Here is a 16,915-nt window from a genome sequence, read left to right as displayed (position 1 = left end):
CCCGGCTGCTGGCCCTTGGGTAGGTACAGCACTCACTGCCAATCCCCATGCTAGACAATGAACCAATCACAAATGCTAGACTTAGCGGTCTCCATGACTGCATGGGACTTGGGGGGACATTTAAACAAACCATAACAGAGGTCAAATATTATTTGGTTTAGTCATTTAAAATGGAAATGTATTTAGATGCAGATTTCATATTTGCAAGGTCTACTTAGGCAGACCTATGATACAGTTAGACTATATCTTAATGACTTGCAGACTGCATTGTTTGGCTAGTCGGTATTCTTCATTGACAGAACTCTTCCACCTAAAGACCTGTCTCTGACTACATGGCACTGGTCTAAGAAAAAAATCATTCAGACTCCTAGAAAGGTATTTAAAGTAAGGTCTACATGACAATGTGACTTTCAGATAATAAGTCACTTGAGTTTTAATGAATGAGTTTCATAACTGTTCATTCAGATCCTGTGTGGTCTGTATCAAAGTTCTTAAGGATCCTGGTGAGGTTGAGAAATCTGACTTCAAACTATGTATGCAGTGCCTATTTGAAACAAGTTACTAAAGAAATAAAAATATGAGGTGAGACAGAAACATAGTACCCTGAAGCTGAGGCTGATAGCGCATGTCTCTGATGCACCATGACAGCCTGTATTCAAGTTTTCTGGACTTTTTTCCAAACCAGAAGCCCTGCTTAGCTCAACTATGTAATCTGACATCACTGACCAGAGAAATGGGAGATATTTCAGGAGATAAAAAAACTTAGTGCTTCAGGTCTGGGCACGTTGGTATATATACCCCTTTATTTCCCAGCCCCTCAGGAGGATGAAGAACCTGGGATTATCTGAGTTTATGAGTCTGCCGCCTGAGCAGCCAAACAAAGCCAAAAAATAACCAAAGAACAAAAGTCCAAAACAATGAAGCATGCAAACAAAAACACCAATTCTTTTTTTTTTTTTTTTTTTTTTTTTGGTACCAGACATTGAACTCATGACCTCATACTTGCCAGGCAGGCATTTATGCTGCTGAGCTAACCCCCCTAAAACACCAATTCTTTAACAATTTAAGTATGAAGGTGTGGGAATGGGATGGTGCCAAGTGGAAGACTCTAAAGAGGTTACCTAGCTATCCTAAGATGCTTGATTGTGAAAGCACTAATGATTACATACCGCATAACTAACCCCAACGTCCATGTGGTGCCCTCATTTTAACCTCCCTATACGGCCATTCCTATTGTTCACCTTATCCTGGTGCTTGGAGGTGATGCATGGATGAACGACGTCCATGACTACCTACTTCTGTATGTGCGGTGTGTTAACTATTTCTTATCTCCGTTATCATTCAACATTTCTAGGCACCACAGTAACACAATAGACATTCAAATTTTCAAAATTTCTTTGCAAAACACGTGGTTCTTCCCCTTTTCCCAGATCTTACTTATTTGGGGTTTGGATGTAGCGACGGAACTACTTGGGGGATCCTGCTAGGAACCAAGTTTTGCTTCAGGGATGGTTCCTGTAGGTAAACAGGGGCTTAGTGAAAACCAGATGCTTCAAGACTGCTTATTGCCTCCTGATGCACTACCCTGGGTCCATCTGAAAATCTGTTGTCCTGACAATTCTGGGTTGGGGTCTTGGAGCATTCTGATGGCCAGGTAGTAGGCGGAGCACTGTACTGGGAATTGCTGGACTGGTTGCCAGCTCTGACTTTTGGCTTAGCTCCACTGTGGGACCACTACGCCTTTTTTAGCTGTAGGTGAGAGGACCTCTTCCGGGATAATAAGACTCCTGATGTTAGCCCTTAGATTACATTGAGGCTTGGGGATCAAACCCCAAGTCTCTCACCCAGACAGCAGTGGTGGAGAGGTTCTTAAAGAAAGCCGACCTGTGGCCTTGCGGGGTGCATGTGATGTGCGCATGTCAAAGGCAGGTTTGGGATATTTTCTTATACAGCACCTCAATGCCTGTTTTTCACCTCCCCCGCTCCGCTCTTCTAAGTCTCTCTCAGGGCTCCCCGTGGCCGCCAGGGGTCCCTGCAGACATCACTTTCTATGGTGGGAGGGATGGAGCTGTCAGAGGTAAAGGGGTTTCTGAATTTCACTTTAAATAAAAGCTCTTTAATGAAAGTGTCAGGGCTGGCCAGGGCAGCAAAAACAAGGATTCTAGAATTATTTTTCCGAAGTGCCACGTTCAAAGTTTGTGTATTGCAAGTGGCCACACAGGGGTCAGGGTAGCCCGGCAGGGGGCCAAAAGAAGCCAAGGGGGTCAAGTGGGTTCTAGGGAGCCGTCCCTAAAGATGAAGATCCACCTATTTGTACAATGGACACACACGGTCACCTCTCTTAAGCTACGGGCCGCGCCATAGGGGTCCAGCACCTTTCCTCAACTCATCTCGGCGACCAGGCACGTAAAACAGTCCCCCGCTGCGGACCCTGTCTCCCAGTCTGGCCCCTGCAGAGCCACAGGCTTCCGCCAGGGCGCCCCGCTCCGACGGGGCGCGGGGACGCACTGCGGAGGGGAAGCGGGTGGGCGCAGCCGGGCGCGACCCTGGCCCCACAGCCCTGATCCCGCGCGCGGGATCGCCGGCCCCGCTGGCTCCCACGCGGCGGCAGGAGCTGGGCTTGGCCGCGGCTCAGCCCGCCCGCACGCTGCCGCTCCCCGCCCCCCGGGTCCCTGGAGGCTCCGCGGCTGCCGGAGCGGGAGGTGGAGCCGAGCTCGTGGCCGCCGCGCAGGAGGGAAAGTTCGGCGGCGGCGGAGCAGCGGGGGCCGGGCCGGGCAGCCCGGAGGGCGCCTCGGGGTGAGTCGTCCCTTCCCTTGGAGACCAGTTGTGGTGCGCGGCGCGCGGCGTGGGGGGCCCCTGCGTTAGTCCCTGCTGCCCAGCCCGCGACCTCGGGGGATCGTTCGCGGGAGGACGGTGCCGCGCCCGGCCTCGCTCTGTCGCTGCCCGCCGTGGCCGAGGGCTCCGCGCGGGGAGGGGGCTGCGCGTCGCCGGGGCTGGGAGTGGCTGGGCCCTTGGGGGCGCAGCGTCTTCAGGTGGCCGCGCGAGTGCGCACAGGCGCCAGCGAGGGTCCCGGGCCACTGTGCGCCAGGGTCAGTGAGTGGGACCCGCCTCCGCTGATGGTGCCACTGAGCTGTTTAATGACTTTCTCGAAAACCCACTCAAAAGTAGCCTTTACACGTGTCCACGCGACTACCTTGCAGTTATTTTTGTATCATTTCTGCTGTGATGGAGAGGGTGGCGGGTGGACAGCGTGCACTGCTGTCTGGGGCTACGGTGGCTGGGTCTGAGGGTCGCCGCGCCCCGGGATGCCCCGCGGAAGTGTTTTGTGTGGCCGCTGGCCAGGAGCTACCCGAGGGCATGGTGTTGAGTTAGGATGTGGTTGGGGGAGGGCAGGAGGAGGAAATCCGTATAAAGCAAAGGCGAAGTTGTTTGTTTCCCAGACACTTCCTGCACCTGTGATCCTGTCAGTGATTTCTGAAGTTATCTTTTCATTGTGAGCAGAGGAAGAATGGTGAGAGAGGAAAAGATGCCCTGTGGACGCCAGAGCAGTGACCTCTGGAAAGGCTGATAAATACTATTAAGTGCTAGACTGGTTATGTTTTGTAAACTGTAATTTTATTCTGATTTTGAAGCCTGTTTTCACGTAAGTGGCATTAGATGCATTTCGATAATAAAGTCAACTGTCATTGTACTGGTTTAAAAAATAAAACTAGAAATATAAATTTAATTGTACAGGATTTTATTAACATTGTTCACGTGAGAAAAATCACAGTTAATGATGTTACTTGCAACAGTGAACCTTCCTAAGTCCTATGTGATGCTGTCATTTTGCTAATTGGAAAGAGAGGTGTCCTTCAAACTTGGAAAGGCAGGGACTACCTTGTGCCCAGGTATAAAAAGTGACTTAAGTTCCTGGGGAATCTCAATACCAGGAAAACAAGAGATGGTCCATATCCATTGTGGGAACTGAATAAATATTTAATGATTGGTCTCTATTGAATTACCTCACTATTGTACTCCAAATGAGACAGTATGGAAATACTTTAATTCTGCTTGGCTTTGTGTTTCAAATCACATGTGCCTATTTGTAAACGGTATTAATGGAGTTCAAGCAAAACTTCAATCTTTCATAGCCATCCTTTTCCATGATGTTGCAACATGACTGTCTTTTGCTTTTGCAGAAATCTGAGCTTCAAGCATCTTCTTCCATTTATTAACTGCATGAACTCGGGTAAGTCACTAACCCTTTTCTGGCACTGGATTCCTAATCTGTGAAATGCCAAAAATAATTCCCCACTTAATAGAAACGCTGGGCAGAATGAAATAATATTTACAAACCTATCCCTAGTACTCAGGGAACAGCATAGGCTTCATAAATGTCTCTTGTCTGTCTCTGCTTTTATGAGTCAGTGATTCTGGCATGTTTCAACATTCTAAAAACCCATAGTTGTTTCTTTCATGCAGTCTTGCTTTTCATCTATGCAGCCATCCATCTTTACTGAAGAACCTCAGGTGCAGCCGCATATGGGTGTTTGAAAGGAGGAGTTGACATTTTGGTGGGAGATGGTAGGCCATACTTCATTGGTGAGAATTTAACATCAAATCACGCGGAGATGAATTGGACTTTGCAGTGTCTGTGCTGTTTTAGTTTGTTCTTAATGCGATATCATCACACTGTCGGCCTGCTCGTGTCTCTAGCTTGTCTGTGTCTCTGTGTCTGACTTGGTGCCTGTCAGGGGGCAAGGGCCTGATAAATGTCAGTTGATTAGAAATTCAGAGTATAATGAAGCTTTTCTTCAGGTCACATCCTTCCTTTTGTATTCTTGATGAAAGAGCCTTGGCATTGTAAAATACAGGCCTCCTATATATTAGCGCTAATAGAGGTATCAGAGAGCAAAGCTCAGGTAGACTTTATTAGCTATTGATCTGGCCCTCATGATGAAGCAGTCATAAAATGACTGGAGCAGTCACTTCACCACTAGGGGCCTCCTCTGCATAGCAGATCACCCTGGGCTGTCATTTATCACCGTTATTCTGCCCTTTGAGGTAACAGAGACATTTAACTTCTTGGTTACTCCACATGGAACACCATAGAAGAAAAGGGTAGCCCTGTGTGAAAAACATTATCAAAGTCTCACAAATAAAGTGGTGGATTCGGTACAGTTTTTGAATAATATTAAAGGTTTATAGGAGATTTAAGGATGGGACTTTTTACTTTTATATCATTTTCAGATACATGATTTCTTAAAACTTGAAAGCAATCAAATATGTAAGTTTTGATCCAGTAATTTTACAGTTTTTCTTGGTGTGTGTGTGTCTTTGATGGAGCTTGCTTTTTTATCTTTTGATATGTTTAAAATTGCTTCATCTCCTAAGTGAGTATTTGTAACAACAACGGCAAGGTGAATTGTTTTTGAAGGGATTTGAAGCTCCTGATGTCTTTTCCAAATCCCACCTTTAAAAATGTTTTGCTATATTTCAAGACGTGTAATTGAAAAGCGCCTTTCCTCTGTGTGAGCTTTTGAAAAGTCCTCTCATTTCTAATTTGAATGAAGTTAGCTTTGAAAACATTCACTGATAATTTAAGGGTGTTTTCACTTATTTGTGTTTTTATTCAGCAGATATAATTTGCTATGTGGAGGAAAGAGTACTGACAGTGTATATCAACAAGCATTATAACTCAAAATATTGCTATATCGTTTGCCATTGAGTATGAGAACATTGTATTTTCAGTGAAATTTAATTATAGTGACAAACTAAACACCTTCAGTCTATAAAGTTAACTACAGTAACAGAAAAGTTCAGCACATTGTGGACCTGAAATCTGAGGTATTTTCAAAACCTTATTTAATAAAAGAATGTCTCTGAATTTAGAAAATTATAAGCCATCCAATTTTGATTTTCTTATGGGAGAATTTTCAACCAGGTAATTTGGCTTTTTGGATGTTTTTCTAGCAAAGACTAGGTCAGTCATCATAGAGAACAGGTTAAAAGAAACAACTGCTGTGTGACAATGTAGGTGGTTTTTATCACTTTCTTCTGATTAAGCTGAATTTTTAAAATGGCTTTTAAAATTGGGTGCATATCATTGTTTGTAAGAAATAATGCTTTTCTAGAACTGGAAGAGATTTGTTGTTACCCTCAAACCCCCAGCTAGAGAAGTGTATGGCACCTTCCTGTATCTCCTTCCCCTTCCCATACGGAAGGTGAGCCTCAGCCAAAATGACTGAGATAGAGCTTTATGCAGTGCCTGACGATTTCACATGGGCAAGAGCCCTGAGCAGACCAAGACTGTGGATGCTTAAGGTAAGAGAAAATGAATGGGTCTTTGTACCTGGGAGTCATTTTTAGAAACTTGCACTTGGGAGAGCCACCTGAATGGAAATGACAACTCTTTGCTAAAATTTTCCATGAAACATTTTAAACCTATCACTTAGTGAAACATTCCTTTGCTGCACAGATAATTTTTGTTGTTGTTTTTAGGCAGTGCAAAACATAACATTTGGTTTATCCTGGGGCTACATCTGTTGCTTTATTTTCACACACAAAGGACATTTGAATTGAGTGAGGAGAAGGGAAGCAGGAAACTGGGATGAGGTAGACGTGGATGTCTATTTATACTGAACTCCGAGGCCGACCTTTTTGCATTCCCAAGGCACCTGGGTGCCAGTGGGCAGCCTCATATTAGGAATTCATGGGAGATTTGATGAATACCATCTAACCTGCTTCTAAAGTGGTTTCAGGTATCCTCCTAAGTGGCTTTGTACTTTTGTCTCTCATTGGTTAAATATTTGGCAAAGTTAATGTATTGGTGAAATAAACAGGGTTGCTGCTAGTCTGTGAGGTGCTTTTGTACAAGTTAGCACTGAATGACCTTTCTGTGGTCGGCCATCCTGTGCCAGGGTGCTACACTGGGTGAACAGACAGTGGACTGGACATTAGCTTACTCCTCTCGTTTCCCTGCTGGGCTTTTGTGTGGTACACTCTGAGTATCTGTGTGTGATGCTGTTGTCTGTAAAAGTGGTTAGAAGAGACCTTGGCACATCATAACACACACACACACACACACACACACACACACAGAGACACAGAGTTATTGCTGATTATTATTATTGACTGAATCACTTTCAGGGTAGACCATTCTAGTAATCATGATGATCTCGAATGGAGGATTCAGTGAATTTAATGCTTCTAGCTGTGTTTATAAGGGAAAGTAATTCATCAAAGGTTTCTCATTGTACTTCCATTGCACTTCTTCCCTTCCCACGACAAAAGTGGTCCATTTAGGGAGCTCTTAACTACATGGCAGGTGCTGTGCTAAGTGTGAGATATGAGTGTTTCATTTAGTTGGTGCAGGTCCGGTAGGTTGGATGCACTGTTATTATCTACATTTTCACCTTAGACAGAATGCACTATTATTATCTGTGTTTATTTTATAGACAAGCAGACCAACGTTTAGGAAGTTATGTGGCTAAGGTCCGTGGTAGAGCTGGGTTGGAGCTCAGTGTCTGCTGAGCTCCAGCTCATAACCTATGCTGTTTTTTTCCAGCATAAATTCACTGAACTGGCAGCTGGAAAAATGTCAGAGTTCTGAGGGTTAACTAAACATGAAAACATTGATTTTTTTCCTTAAATTATTATATTTCTAGTTTTTTTTCCTGGGCAGAATGAAGCAAGATAACAAATGCATTTTTTTTATCAGTGAGTCTGCTGCAGTAAGTTTTATTTGTGGGTTTGTAAATGCAGTTTTGTCTAGTAGCTCAAAATATAATGTGGAATCATATCTCTGCACAGCCTTTAACTTCTTATCAAGGCACTTTGCAGGCATATTATAAATGGAGAGTTTAAATTTTATTGAGTGTGTGGGTTAAGGCATGATGGCTGGACTCAGCCATTCATGCATTCATTGAACAAACGTTGCTTCTGCACCTGTTATGTGAAAGCACTTGCTAGGCACTCCAGGGAGTACAGAGATGGGATGCTGGTTCAGGCAGGAGGAAGTGTTTTGAAACTTTAGGTCTGGACAGTCCTGGACTTGTGTCCTGGCTGCATCACTTACTAGCTGGAGGGGTCTAGTCTCTGCACGGAACGTCTGTGAGATTTAGCCTCTTCATGTACAAGATGGGGAGAGTTCCATGAAGTAGGTTCGGTGCAAGAATTAAATAATAAGTATAGGTAATGTGTCACTTGGAGGTGACAGGAACTAACCAAGAGTGGCTCTTTTCCTTTTTTCTCCTTCTTTCCTTTTTGTACCTTCTCTCCTCTCCCCTCTTACCCTAGCACTTAAGGAGTAATCTAAGGTGGTATAAGGGTATCCTAAATCCAAGACAGATTGTGGTGATTAGTGCCTTGAAAATGTTGCGTTCATGTTTTTCCTCATGGCTCTGGAAAAGACCTGGCAGAGGTACTGATGATCTATGAGCTGACCTAGGGTACTTGATTGTTAGCTGAGCTGGCTGGAAAAGGTTGAATCCCAGCAAACAGTGTTAGCCCAGAGCCCAGAGGCATTTGCTGCCCATGGTGTAGAGTGAAGTGTGGGTCTGAGGGGTGAAGAGGAAGCTATCTGGGGACCTGTTAAGAACTCAGGTTTCATGGAAATTGGAGTAAGTCATAAAGAAAGTTGTAGGCAGGCTAAGCAGATGGGGTGTGCCGTGCTGGGGACCAGTGAGCAGCATGTTCCTCAGGGGTGCCAGTGTGGGTCAGTGACTCGGAATTGTAACACTGGGCTACACACAGAGCTCACAGGACAACTGCAGCCCTTCTGCATCCCAGGTTGCTTTGCCTGTTAGGAACTTCTGGTGTCCAGGGTGCTGATTGCAGGATTTTCCAAGGGTAGCGCTTCCTCTGGCAACGAACAGCCAAATCGAAATTAGTTGCCTGCCAACTCCTGCTTGAGATTTCAAGGGGGAGCTGGAGAAATGAATCCTCTCCCTTTTTATCTAGTTGGGGATTTGGTTAAATATACCCAAGTCTTTCTCACTGTTGTCAAGGAGCCAGATCCCTAGGGGGCCTCTGGGTTAGTCCTGCAGGCATATGCTCTGTGGGGGGCTGTGTTCTGCTAGCAGGGCAGGGATGTTCCTGGTGGTTTTATGATAATGAGCCTCCTTGTGTGGCATGCAGAGTAGATGGTGTGTGTGGTAGGGAGGGAATGCGGGCTTTACAAAGTCATTACAGTCCGAGAGCGTCTACTTCAGCCTGGGAGCAAGAGGCCTAGACTCATTATTTATTATGCGACTGCACATAGGTGTAAACCATAAACCGGCCTTTCTGTGAGTGAGCAAACAGAACCTGCCCAGGTGCAGGAGAAGCTAGATCCAGGGTTTCTAAAAAAATGCAAAACATTGAAATACAGTATCAAATTGGAGAGCAGTTTGTTTAGAGTAAGTTACTGTAATTTTCAAAAGGCCTTTACATAGAATTAATAGGGTATTAAAGTGAAATCAGCAAACAAGCTTTAAAAAAAGTCACAGAAAGAGAGCTTTGTAGGAAGAGGAATAAACTTTGAAATGAAATTACGGGTTGGGAGGATTCGTATAATGAAGGCATGCAAGTACCACGGTAAGTGGGGGAGCCAGTGGCCTGGCTGAGGCGGGAGCAGCCCTGGGAGATGGAAACAGTTCACAAGAGGCCAAAACTCCACTGTGCGATCTTGAGCAAGTTCTTTCCTTCTTTACCTCTCAGTTTCTCCACTAAAAAATAGGGATAATCATGTTTATCTCATTGAGTTGTTTGCTGATCGAGGTAATGTGTGTAAACGCATGGATTGATACTGAACACATGGAAGAGAAAACGAGAATTTTCCCTTTGGAAGACAGTTTAGAATTTAGAAGACAGGAGAATGTCACGCTCTCCCTGGATCCTGAATCTCCTAGTTGCACTTGGGTGGTCTTTCATATGTTTTAAACTATTGTAATCAAGTGTGTCCTTGGAGCCTCACTCTGTACTTGTCGCTGTGATAAGGTTCCTGGGTATGGAAATGAACCCTGGAAAACCTCCATCCCTTTCAAACATTGTTAAAAGCATTATATATAATGCTTAAATATAGACCAAGGGCCATGAGACAGTGACTGGGCCTTGCTACTGAGCAACGACTTCCTGGTGTCCCTTGGCTGCTTTATTTAGTTGCTTAAAAGATAATAGCATTCTCTTCCTTATTTGACTTCCACTTATATACAAGTGGATAGGAAATAGGTACCTCTTGGATTTCCATGGACATAAGTAACTCAGAACTCCCAGGGTTCTACCTACATAGAAATTAGGTTTACTTGAGTTCCTTTGTGGCTATATAAAGGGAGCCAAGGGAAAAGACTTGTGGTTTTGGGGAGACGTATTTTGGAAGTACCCATGCTTCTGTCAGTAGCATGCCAGGAGCTTCATTTCCACTTATCACTAAACTCACAGCCTATAGATCCCCAAGCCTGGGTGACAGGATGGAACTTAATGGGTAGACTGGTTGCCACAGAAGGAAGCTAAATTGATGGAGAAATGATTCTAGAGCAGATGCACTCCGTGGTCATGGGCAAGTTCTTAATCCATAAAATAGGAATTTGATCATCAAGATGAAAGTGGTGTTTAATTGAAAATCAATGAAATTTGTGGCCTGTGAATTGATTCTTCAGTCAAAATGGTGGCTAAAGCCAAAATCTGAACAGAAAACCAGTTACTCTGTTGGATCAAGAAAGCTGGTTCGGTGTTGGAGGTCTCAGGCTGTCTCAAAGTAGACAACCTGTTAGTCACTTAAATAATTAAAAATCATGAGAGTTTTCCCCATTAATATCCTTGAGCCTATAAGGGAATTTATCCAACTTCACTGGAATTGGCTTTTTACCTTCCTTTGAGAACATGAGTGAGCCAGGGCCACTATTTGTGAATGACAGAGGCTGCAAAAGTTACTGGTTTAGATCTTTTATTAAGAACCATGTCTTATGTTTAGTGCTTGATGGAAATGGAAGAGGAGAGCAGGAACTACAGATATTCTGATTTCTGTCCCACTCAACACAGTGGCCTCACAAACCAGTTGTCCATATTTCTTGCTCCTTGCGGATTAGCACCATCCTCAGAAATGGGAGATTTCTTTGGTGACCTAGGGGGAACCTGTGCATGTCTGTGTTTTTCACCAGAGTTGGGCAGGTGGAGGTGCTTTGTAAAGTTAGTTCCCTGAAAGCATGAGGAGGTGCTTCTTTCGCCCGTGGAGCCAGCTTGGCCTGGGGGAAAGGACACCGGAACATTAGTTTCTTTAAACTCCTTTCTCTAGTTTGCATCAGGATTGTTGGTTTATTCTTAGTGTAAATGCCGTGCTCATATGAAATGGCCAGGGTTTGCTGCTCTTGGTCATTGTAGAGCAAATTTAGGAAATGAGTAGAGAAAACTTAAAGTTGACCATGATCATTCAGTTAATTTATTTGAATTACAAATCTGTATAATAGTCAAATTGTGCATTTGAAAGAGGTACTTTTTTCTGGAGGACTTGCAGGCTTGGTTTTATAGTGTAGTCCAGTAGCGGGCACTTGTGATACTTGTGCTGCAGAAGGCTGTTCATAACATTGAAAGCTCTAAAAGTTTTGCCATCCCTTGTCTGTTTAATAACTTGTTAGAGTTAGAAGTAATGAAGAGACCTAATATTGGCTAGCAAGAATATATCAATGACAACGAAAGCATTTCTGAGATCATTGGCCTAGGGTTAATATTTTGCAAAAGTAATTACTCGTTTAAGGTGATCCCATATTTGCAGGTAAGCTGAAAGAGGCCCAGTGACATGAAGTGATTTATCCATGATGGCCCAGCTGCTTACTGGAGTGATACTGTTAGAAATGAAGCTCGCTTGTTCACATCATCTGCTCTTGATGGGATGTGTGACATCGTTAGGTACAAGGTCTGATGAGTAGGTAATTTTAGCTATCTCTGCAAGAAGCCAGTTGCACACCTGGCGGCTCTCAAGTTGTTCAGATTCTGGGGAGGGACTCTTGTGTACCTGGCCTTGTGTTTGTTGCTAGAGATATTCAGATGATAAAAGAGGGGATTCTGACCACAGGAGATCATAGGGGAGCAGATACTACAAAGAAGGGTGTGCATTATGCTAGAGCAGAGCAGTATGTAGAACATCTTTCTTGGGGTTGCTAAGCTCAGTGCCTACTTCAAGGACATGGGGATTAGCATTTGTTTCCTGTTGAGTTAGCAACATCAGAAATCAAAATTAATTGATTCTAAATGATCTCAGCTTCATCTGTGTATATACAGCTAGTGGATTAAAATGTGAAATCCTTTGTTCTATGCATTTTAAATCCGTAATCTTTATGGAAACTCTTTGGTAAGAATAGCTCTGAAGAGTTTGAGGACATAAGCCAAGAAAGGGATTATATGTACCCAAAGAAAAATAAATTTTCTGAACATGTGTGGAACTTTCTGAAATGTGTATCCTTGTGATTAAGTCAGGAGTTGAATTGATTTTTCAATTAAAATAAGGCATTTTTGTAGAAATATAGATAAAAAATATAATATTTATAATATAAATATAATGTAGAAATATGTTCAACATTATGTATTTAAAGTACTTTTGGGGTGGAATTTATTTAATACACACAAAAATATTGGAGGAACTGAGGACCAGACAGATATATCAGATGACTATGCTAGACAACTAGCATTTGAACACATGTCTGCTTGCCTCTAAATCTACTGCTCATACAGTTGCTGTGATAACCTCCACATACCAAGGAAAACATGCTGAACAGCACTTGTGTTGGGTTGTCATCATTGAAACAAACCGTGACGTCCCATGGCACAATGGCTGAAATTTAAACTATAACAAGTATAGCACAGTGTGTAGCGTGGTGGGTTCCGGATGAGTATGTGTGGGACACACAAGCCCAGTAATTAATTCCACAGTCAACATAGGTAGTATGAGTCTGAGTGCCTGATTGGGCAAATCACATGGGAAGATCCATATATTTGAGCATGAAGCTGGCAGTGGGTAAAACACAAGGAAAAACCATCCTTAGCAATCTTTTACTCTTGTTTGCAATTTGTAAGCGTGTTTTAAACTATATCCCTGCATCATGTGAGTTTTCTTAAAAGCTACCTATGAACAAATTATATATTCATAATCTTGTGGTGGGCTGGATTTAAGAGAGTCAGGAAGTCTTCCCACTCAGTAAGTGTTTTTGAAGGTAATTAAAAGGAAAGCTAATTACCTAACTGAAGCAATTATAAGAGGAAACAATGCTGAACATCTTGATTCTGGGATTTTGACATCAGCCAACATGGTTTAGAAGACTGAGCTCTGAGAAGCAGCGAGGACAATCTATCTGAATCAAGTTATTTTTATTAAATCTATGGTGTGGGTGTATCTGTAGCCTACCGAGCAAGACGATAGCCTTAAATAATGCATTGAGTTTCTGTGGAGAAGTGGTAATTTTAAAGTGTGTGGCTGGTGTTCACAGCTGGAACCTTTGAAATTCTACATTTAATGATTATACCTTTCCCATAGCCATCTGTCTTTCTCTTTAATAAGCAATACTCCTTATCAGGTTTGATTTGTGTACATTGATGGCACCATTATACTTGTTAAATGTTAAAACATTTTTCCCCTGTGTGAAGTCTAATTAGGCAAAGTGTTCAGGGTAAGTTTGGCATTATCATTAAGAGTAATAGCCTGGCCTTTACCTATATCATGCCTCAGCTTCCTGGATTATGTGCCTTTTTCCTTTTCCTCTCCCAGAGCATCACTGTACCAAAGATAAATTTTTGATGAAACATTCAATGCTGTTGGGACATTAAGAGATATGCCACATAGATTGTGAAACTTTCTGAACATGTGTGGAGAAATTTATCATCTTCATTTGCATTTATCATGGATCACGCTTCTGAAAAGATACATTAGATACTTGATGTTAATTTTATTAAAGAAAGTCATCTTAATATAGCTTTCAAGGATAAAAGTACAAACTATGATGTTTGGAAGAAGAGAAAACTTACCAGTATTTGCATTTTATGTCTGCTTCTGATTGAAAGAATGTTCTCAGGAATCAAACTGCTAGTACCTGAAAGTACATGCAGTGGGCTGTTACTTGTTTGATTTTGTCACTTTTTTTGAAAAAATTATTTGCTACATTAGTTTATTAGCAAGCATTATATCAATACAGGGCCAAGAATAAAATTATGAATCATTCTAGTATCTTCCATAAGTTACCCAATTTCATTTTGAGATGATCATTGTAATACATGCTGCCCTGTTTGGAGATATTCACAATACTTTCTCATTTATTTTTTAAATTTCTGAAAAAATCTTTGATCTGCTGGCACATGCACATACATAAAGTTGCACACAGGCTCATGTAGTCTGAGGCTGATTAGCATGAATTGGATAAGAATAGCCCTAGTTTATTCCTTATTCAGGAGAAAAGCTTTTAAGCCTTAAGTTTCATGTAATGTATGGTTATCAGGCTAATAGGTTTTTCTTCTCAGTGGTCCTAGCAGCTCACATTGGGATTTTTGAAAGTGCCTTTATCCCTTCACAATTGCAAATAGCAACAGCATCGCTTTGCATGTATGAATTATGGAAATCAGTGTGTGTCTCTCTCCAAAGTGAGAATTTTTTGAGCTGTTTTTGAATGTGGTCAAATCAAAATGAGATTCGGCTGTGAATTAAAATATGGATATGAAGATCAAAGAATGAGAGGAAACTTATATATCATCTCGTTCATTTTATCTGCTTCACAAAAGGTGACATTGGTGTTCAGGGAGGCAGTGTGGCTTACTCAAGCCCTCCTGGGTGTCTGTTGCAGACCTGGACCTGGCCGTCTGACCGTGCTACTGCACTTTGTGGTATGACAGTGGAGGTCCTTGAGCAGGATAGAGGGACCGTTTTCCACCCTCCAGGTCCATCCCATAGTGTAGGAGGTTAGAAGGGTTTCAAAGGCAGCATTTCTGCTTATGGCCAGCTGAAGATGGGCCCATATAATTTACCCGAGGTTATAGAAATGTAGTTTAATTGGCATATTGCTGGGAGTGAAAGCTCCATGATGAAAAATTCCAGTGCAACTTTGGAGAACTGTAGAATTCAGTGATGAGGCAGACAGGGTGTGATTGTCTGCCTGGGGGTGATTGGAGGGAAGGTTCGCTGCAGCCGGACCATACCAGATCTCAGCTAGGGTCTCATTTGAGAGGCCCACAGACTTGCTCTTTTTGGCCTGCAAGAGCAATTATCAGATCCTGAGTAATTCACCTAACCTAGATGCTCCAAGATTGAAGAGGACCAGGAAGATCAACCTGCCTGCCAAAACTCTCAAGTTTATACAGTCTAATGGTTAAGCTTATGATGGATGAATCTAACCTATCTGGCTTAGACTAACTAGAATCCATTTACTAATTATGGAACTCAGGTAATTTACCACTCTGAGCTCAGCTAGTTAGTCTGTGAAATGGGAACAGTGCTAATTATTGAAATAGCAGATGTATACCCCTGGTATATCGCTGTATACCAGAAACTTTAGGAATATTAATTCATTTAATTCTCATAGCAACTCTATAAAGTGGTACTACCGTTATCCTTACTTTACACTGAGAAAATTGAGCCCAAAGAGCTTTCATGTCTTATCTAAGGTAACACATTCAAAGTCGAGCCGGGATTTGGATCTGGACATCAGTTACTCTAACACTTGCCTGTGCATTCTTCTCACAGGATTAAAGTCATCCTGAGGACCACATGGGATAAGCATGCCAAAACAGTGTGTCAGCTGTCATTAGTATCTATATTACAGCTTATATTGCTTTGATAGCAGAAACAGTATAATCTATATGACCAGTACTTACTTTTTCCCACAGACAAACTGCAAAGAAGAAGGTTGCTGTGGCAATTTTGAAAGGTACTGGACAACATAGTGTAAAAACAATCCCATGTAACAGACAAACAAACAAAAACAATCCCCTGTCCTTGTAGCTCACAGGGCCACAATAGAGCCATGTGAGATTGCCACATGATCCACTCACTGAATCTTTTGGTCAAGGCTCCTGTTCCACCCTGAAGACTCTTTCCTTTTCCTGCTGATGAGGCACCAAGTATCCACTCTGAAGTATTTTCCCCCAGGCAGTCTTTCCAGATGATCCGGATGCTACACTGGTTGAGGGCATTGATTAACTGATCACAGAGTCAATCACCACTCTATAAGGCCCCAGAACCACACCGTGATGCCTTCAGGAAAACCTTCAACCTACTGCTAAGCTGGTTGTTGACCAGCTGCCTCCTGGAGTTCATAGTTTAATTCTTAGAGTGTAACCTTATCCAAAGTGTTGTGTATGGAGTTTAGATTTATCTGGTGTCTTTTCTTTTAAATTCGTAAGTTATAAGTACATAATATGTGTATAAATTTTAATTTACAGTAATAAAATGGATAGTTATCCATACTCATCCAGAACATTCCCTCTGAAGCTCTTACACATACTTCTACTCCAACACAGCACAGACAACTGCTCCTTCAAATGCTGTTAACTGTTTGTTCACTTTTCTTTAGAGTTTTTATCATGGATTTATGTTATGAAGTTGTTTACTGTTGTTTGTTTGTTTTGGTACTAGGGATCGAACTCATGACCTCGTGCTTGTCAGGCAGGTGCTTATGCCACGGAGCTAAATCCCTGGCCCCTGTTTACTGTTTTTGAGGCAGCCTGTTGAATTGCAATATTTGACTAACATCTCAAGATGCACCAGAGAGCAATTACTTGAAACTTATTTTGTTTCAAGACAGACTAAAATGGAGATTTTTCAGAGCATCAGCTTCACAGTTCTTGAAAATGCTCACTTGGAGAGCATAAAAGACATTAGTATGGGATTTGTGCAGGGATTTGTGTGAAGCAGCCTTGGCTGTGTTGGCTGGCATCCTTCTGGAGGAGGCTGGCTTGGGGGCCAGCAACTCCCTCACCT

The 16,915-nt window shown here is 42.6% G+C and overlaps 1 protein-coding gene across 7 annotated transcripts in view; it reads left to right on the top strand.

The window, feature by feature from the left end:
• The first annotated feature begins 2,669 nt into the window (after positions 1-2,669).
• The window catches only part of Csgalnact1 (chondroitin sulfate N-acetylgalactosaminyltransferase 1), a 315,999-nt gene continuing 301,753 nt past the window's right edge, over positions 2,670-16,915 (top strand). For 3 of the 7 annotated variants that reach the window (XM_063234831.1, XM_063234827.1, XM_063234829.1), the window contains exons 1-2: positions 2,708-2,796; positions 4,182-4,231. The gene's annotated coding sequence lies outside the window, so the exon portion shown is untranslated. Of the gene's footprint in view, positions 2,797-4,180; positions 4,232-16,915 lie in introns of those variants that run through there. The other 4 variants (XM_063234828.1, XM_063234830.1, XM_013143583.2 and 1 more) reach the window with 3 other exon arrangements.

The sequence above is a fragment of the Cavia porcellus genome, unplaced genomic scaffold, assembly GCF_034190915.1.
Source record: "Cavia porcellus strain 051 isolate PalLab524CR breed Dunkin Hartley unplaced genomic scaffold, mCavPor4.1 scaffold_24, whole genome shotgun sequence".
NCBI lineage: Eukaryota > Metazoa > Chordata > Mammalia > Rodentia > Caviidae > Cavia > Cavia porcellus.
The sequence above is the reverse complement of the archived record's forward strand: the minus strand, read 5'-3'. Positions and strand labels throughout refer to the sequence as shown.